General features: G+C 40.8%; 1 long non-coding RNA gene across 1 annotated transcript; it reads left to right on the top strand.

The window, feature by feature from the left end:
- Positions 1-39: 39 nt before the first annotated feature.
- Positions 40-6,029, top strand: LOC134060041 (uncharacterized). The gene is made up of 5 exons (XR_009935123.1): positions 40-695; positions 1,919-2,010; positions 2,238-2,481; positions 3,891-4,005; positions 5,916-6,029. It is a non-coding gene; the product is annotated as an uncharacterized LOC134060041 (long non-coding RNA).
- Positions 6,030-6,624: the final 595 nt, after the last annotated feature.

The following is a 6,624-nucleotide window of genomic DNA, read 5'->3' as shown; positions in this document are numbered from 1 at the left end:
TCACCTTTGGAGCCTGGCAAAAATGTATTTTGTATAAGACATACACTACCCCCCCAGCACACGACGTCATTTCAACGTTGATATTTGGGCTAAATCCCGTCGGTCCGTCATGGCCCTGATTTCAACCAAAATTAGACGTAGAATAATGGTCTTGTTTTGGCCGGCCCATTTTGGTCTAAGGAAAGACGTCTTTAGCACGTCCTTTTTCAGACCACATATCAACTAATTAAATCCTGATGTAAATTATCAGTTATAGTCTACCTAGGACTACATTATCGTTCCTGTCGACCATCTTTCCCCCCCGGGGATTGCCCAAATCCGCCGCGAACTCTACGGGCGCCCGGCGCCGCCATCTTGGCTGCCGTTAACTGCGTGTGTGACTTTTGTTTGTTTACTCATGGCAACAGTTGATATGGACGGACAACTCTGTTTTTAGCCTTCTCCCCTCTGAAAAAAAAATCAGAGGAAAAATTCAGATGGAAAAAAAACAGTCATTGAAATAATGAGTAATTAAAATTCTGATAACAAAAAAAATCACATAAATGTTCACGTAAAGGAGACAGGAGTGAACTCTGCGCATGTACAAGAGGAACGGAGGCGGGAAGCCGTAGCCGAGCCCATTTCGAACTTTGTTTGAAACACACAGTCAGTTGAAGCCGTTCTAGAACAGCGTGAAGATGGAACCTGCTACTGAGGTAAGTGAGTTTATGCCTATGATTTAGGAAGTAGAAATGTAACATTTTGATCGAGAGTCAGTTTTGCCAAAACGAGACGAATGCTCTGAACACCATCAACAGTGCTATCAGAGATGATTATGCGGACAGCGGAGTAATCGAGGATCTGTATGTTACCATGCTAACTTAACCTGTCCTGGGCTAGTTTTACTTGAGTGGAGAAATTCTTCTGTGTTAATTCACTCTACCGCTGATAATGTAGTCGGACTTGAAACCCGTTTGTAATTGCTGTTAGGTCCCGTTATCTCTATGAAAGGAAAGTATTTTCTGTCTGATCTATTCGACACAATTTAGGGCCGTTTGTGGTAACGTAGGAAGTTAGGAACCTGATTGCAACACGCATGATTTCGTGGACCTGCTTAGAACGTTCACAAAGGTAGCGCGAAAATTTGAATTTTTTTCGCGGCTAGATCTACCCGTCCCGAAGAGTCCTTTGTAACCATGGATATCTCTCCACCGTCCTGCTAGATACACTAGACTAGAGTAGACAAGCAGCGCGCTGTTATCCACTTCATTTTTGTTGTAGCATTTTGGTAGCAACAACTTGTACTTGTTGCCAACAGGACTATTTTAAATACCAGAATCGCTATTAGGCCCACTCTCCATGTATTGTTTATGGTTCATAGCAAGCAGTCATCATTACCAGACGTGGAGAACCTGTTGACCAGTTGTGCAGCATGTTAATAGTGTTATTGTTGTTGTTGTTATTATTATTATTATTATTATTATTATGAATAATAATGATAGTAATATCTATCTATTTATTGACTGTCATTTGGCACAGAGTAGTAACAGAGTGGTCATCATTGTCGAGGCTCAGATGCCCAGGTTGTGCAATATGTTGGTATTTTAAAGTGAAAGGTAGGGGAAACTAGTTGTGTGTTTATGTGATTGTATTGTAGCGCCGAAGCTATGTACCCCCTTGTTGGACTATCCCCTGTGGTCCCTTTGTGTCCCCTGGTTTCCTGGTCTGTGTGTGTGTCTCCCTCTTCCTCCTGTGTTATAGACTGTGTCAATAAGTTCTGATGGGTTTGTGTTTAATGATTATTTTTGGAAATTGGTTATGTAAGAAGTGACACTTCCAGCGTGTTTTTACTAGACGCTGCTTTTGAGGTCTGGGATTCCTGTCATTTTTCTGTGTAACTGTTGCTTTTTCTAAAGCCTTTGCTCATTTGTCTTCTCAGCACATCAACTCTTAAGTGTGTCCCTGGAAGATCTACCATCAACTTCCAGAACTGCAACTGCTAGTACTGTCAGATGGTGAATGCTACTCAGGGTAAAAAAAAAAAACTTTACGTAAAACCATTTTCATCTATTATTTCAAGTTCTGTCTCAAAATGTGTTTGAAGCCATTATTCTAAGCTAAAGTAACTGCTGGATGACTTTGAAGAATCTGAACAGTGTACGGTTCACTATGTACTGAATTTTATTATTTCTAAGTGTTGTAGCAAGCAAAGTTGTTTTATTCTAACTTTGCTTTTTTGTCTTTTTTTTTTGAAACAGCAAACACCATTGTTACACCACTTTGAAGGAGAGCCTGGTCATTTGGTCCCCTCAGCTTCTCCCTTTCTCAGTGATATGTTCATTGTGGCTGGGATAATTGTGGGGCACTCTTTCCTTCATGGAGGACCCTGCTTGTCTGGACTCTGTGATGTGGTTGTCCATACTGCTTCGTGGGAGCCCAGACACGGCTACAGTAAACCTGGAGGACTGTGCAGACCTGGACATTAGAGAAACAATCAGGCTTGTATGTTTACTAGAGATGCACCGATTGCAATTTTTTGGCCGATTCCGATTTCCGATTTTTCATCGAGTTTGACCGGCCGATTCCGATTTAATTTCTTCTAACCACTTTACAGCACAAACAAAGAGTTATTTTCTAGCCTATATTTTCTTTAATACAACATGTTAGAAATGTAATCAACTTTTCAATGGCTGGTAGAAAAATGTGAATAGACAGATTCTTCTTCAAGTCTTCTTCAGCTGCAGTAATCCCAGTGTGGGACATTCATTTCACACATGTAGAAATGCACTAGGAACACTTTCTTTCTTCTCACATGCAATATCCAACTGTAAATATCTTCAGAATAGCCTACTGATAACTGAAGTTAGTGCTACATAGGCTGAGATGTTGGAAAATGACAACAAAAAAAAACTAATTTTGAGAAGCCTTGAAATTAACACAGCAAATGACATACATTCTCAGTCCACACTCTTCTTTGAACTTTCGCGATTGCTTGCGGATACTAAGGAAGTGTCCATATTTGGATGGCATAACGTCATGCAGGAGATCGAAACACAGCTTTCCAAGACACCACGCATGATATGTTTTGTATCACGGTCGCGGTAGGCTAGTTTATGACACGTTAGAATGCTAACTTTTGGCGAATTTAGAAGAAATATACAGGCGTGATCAGACAAAAGGTAATGAAATAAACCTCTAAATGTGTAAATCGGACTTAGTTGTTGTAGTAGTGTGAAAGAATACATGATAAGTTGGCAAACCGAAGCAAAACTATGTTTATTCCTGCCGTGTCTCGCCTTAAGTTGAGTAAAGGCTATGTCGCTACTTATTGATAGCGCTTGTGGTTCAGCTGTGGGCACGCAATTAGCGGCAAGGACGGGCTTTGATGAGCGCTGTAACCTGAAGTGACAGCTTAGTATAGTAAATTCCACGCAATATGGCAAAGCACAGCGTTCGCTGCATAGTATTCAAAAACTCAGTATTAGCGCTTTATCCAGCCCTGACTGTTGGCCTAGCTTCATCAAACTTTGCAAACTCAGCTGTGGGAGTGTGATGTTGTTACAAGTACGTGCGAGTGCATTTGACCGGCATAAAATCGGCATGTCTCAGACTGACCGGCCGGTCGCCGGTCGTGGCCGATCACGTGAAAATCGGCCGATTCCAATCGGCGGCCGGTCGATCGGTGCATCTCTAATGTTTACATAGAAAATACTAATGTTTGATGTTATGTTGTGTTTTTATTTTGTTTTGTTGTTGTTTGTGTGTTGCCCCCAAAAGACTGTGGGTCTTTGATTTTATAATGATTTTAGAAAAACTGAGGAGTCAACTGGTGGACCCACTATTATGATTCTATAAACTTTTAACACACTGTCTAACCATTATGTATCTCTTTCATGCTCTCCATCTTCAAGCTGGAGGTGGAATCAAACCTATCAGCTGAAGAAATGGGAAGGGTACAGAACGTGGCCTCTTCCTGGGACCTCCCTCCGCTAACCACAACCAGTGTTGGGGAGTAACGCATTACATGTAATTGAGTTACGTAATTTAATTACAAAATAAATGTAACAGTAATATATTACAGTTACTGTAGAAAAATTTGTAATTCAATTACAGGTACTTTTGAAATTTTTCAAAATTACAATTTGAATTACATCTCAATATTGTCAGCAAAACTTGGCAAAGAATATTGTATGTAAAAATAACTGTTTCCCTCCACAGCCATAGTTTGATACGGGACCTTCTGATAGGCTCTATCACGTCTACAGCGCCATCAGCGTAGGCCTACATGCCTGCCTGTAAACGTGTTATGATAATCATTATATTATCCTCACAAAAAATGTGATGCTAATTCATGTATTGGAATGCCCTTGCTGCCTTGTGCGCTTGTACAGAACTGCTCGGCAGCCTGTAGACCAAGGCCGAAATCTTCGCATGAATTTGGGGACTATATATACCATTAGAAAAACGGAAAAGTAATCAAAAAGTAATCAAAAGTAATTAGTTACGTTACTCAGAAAAAGTAATTCAAATAGTTACACTACTATTACATTTTAAACAGGGTAACTTGTAACTGTAACACATTACATTTCTAAAGTAACCTTCCCAACACTGACCACAACCAACAGGGCCCTTAATGCTGTGAGTGAAATACATTTATATTTCCCTATGCTTTAGTGTGCTATACATTTTCCTTTCCCCCCCGCATTTGGTAATTTAGTCAATCAGCAGACGCTTCTATCCAAAACAACCTAAAACTACACTTTGGAGGTGTGTTTTTTTTATGTCGGTCTGGTTTGACTTGATGTAGCCGTTTTAAGACGACTGCAGACGTGATTATTTCTGAGATTCTGATGAGTTTTCAACCATGACGTATGCACAATAAATTCCAGTTTTGAAAACATATCAGAATCTCAGAAATAATCACGTCGTGATGCCTTCTAAATGCGGCCGCGCTGTCAGCTGTTCATTCACGACAGCGGAAGAGAAAAGTACCTGTTAGCATGCTAAATTCGACATCCAAACGTAACGAGGAGACTCGCGCGAGCTAAACTGCTATTAATTCTGCTTAACATGCTGCGCAAATGTGTTCAAAACGGCTGCTGTACGGTCCTAAAATGTACACCGTACTGCTGCATTCAAGTTAACTCTGCTAACGTCTCACAACGTAGCCTACATTAGGGAGACTAAACTAAGTTATGCATTCGAGCTGTATCTCCAAGCGTTAGAATAGTGTCAACGAAGAGACTCTTGTGTGGGGGCGGATCTGTGGGGGAAATCAATGTGAATGGAATTGTACATTGTAATTGATAACACCTGCGTGTTCAGGGCTGCCCGCGGTGAAGCCAGAGAGGGTTAGGAGACGCTAGCTAAGGCCGGGGATGTAGGAGTGAGGACTGATTGTCGCTTCCCAGTCAGGGGGTTTTCCTCGTAAGCTGCTGTGGAGGCAGCGTTGGATCGGGTACTTCACCGGCCAGCGGGCCGGTCAGCGGGCCGGTCAGCGGTTGAGACCACACAAGAGTCTCTTCGTTACACTATTCTAACGCTTAGAGATACGGCTCGAATGCATAACTTAGTTTAGTCTCCCTAATGTGGGCTACGTTGTGAGACGTTAGCAAAAGTTCACTTGAATGCCGCCGTTTTGAACACATTTGCGCCGCATGTTAAGCAGAATTAATAGCAGTTTAGCTCGCCGTATGTGGCAACAACAATCCTTCAACAATCGTTAATGTTTTGTTAAATGCACATGCAGAGGCAGTGGTTTCATTCGGGCAAAGAAAAAGCTGCGTGCGCGCAGCTCAATGAAAGTGATTCAATTGATAACATGATTTAAAAATAATTTCAATCGTACAACATAGAACATTATTTCGTGGCGGCCCGCCACAGATTACTCAATGTATGGGAAACACTGTTAATGAAAATGTTTCCTGTCATTTCAGCTGCGGTGAAAAATGGAGCAACAAGGCTGACCGTGACATCGGGAGAGCTGAGGCAGATCATCTTAAACATGATGAACCTGGACGGTCCGGTGGCGGAGACTTCAAGAATTAAATAAAATTACAATGAAATGGATAACGTTTGTTTGACTGTTTGTTTACGCCTAGCTTGCTATTGTAATGTAGGCCTATTAGATTATGTATTTATCATCTAGATGGTTAAGTTGGTAAATGAAAATGCTTAATGCACATTTTAAAAGCCTATAATAGGATAATATAGGCTTATTTTAACAGCAATAGTATGGGTAATGGTAAAGTTAGTAAGTGCTTAATGCACATTATTTAAAAGCCTATAATAGGATAATATAGGCTTATAAATTAATATATAACAGCAAAATTCTGGTTGAAAGTAGGTCCATGGCAGCACCTAAACAAGACGTGGTTTCAACCAAATTTAAACGTTGAAAAGGCGTCTTTCCATAGACGTCTTTTCAACAACCATGAAAAGACGTCATCTAACCTTTCACTTTTAAACCAAACTGGGCCGTTGTTTCGACGACTTGACAAGACGTCTTTTCAACGACTTTTCAACGTGATTTTGCTGGGGGGGTAAATTCATAGAAATCGGAATGTGTCTCAGTAAAACTTGTGATGAAAAGCTATTAAAGCTATAATGCCTGTTTTTTCCCCTTAATTTCTCAGTGTTATTGCT

This window comes from Sardina pilchardus, chromosome 16, assembly GCF_963854185.1.
Source record: "Sardina pilchardus chromosome 16, fSarPil1.1, whole genome shotgun sequence".
Classification (NCBI taxonomy): domain Eukaryota; kingdom Metazoa; phylum Chordata; class Actinopteri; order Clupeiformes; family Clupeidae; genus Sardina; species Sardina pilchardus.
The sequence above is the reverse complement of the archived record's forward strand: the minus strand, read 5'-3'. Positions and strand labels throughout refer to the sequence as shown.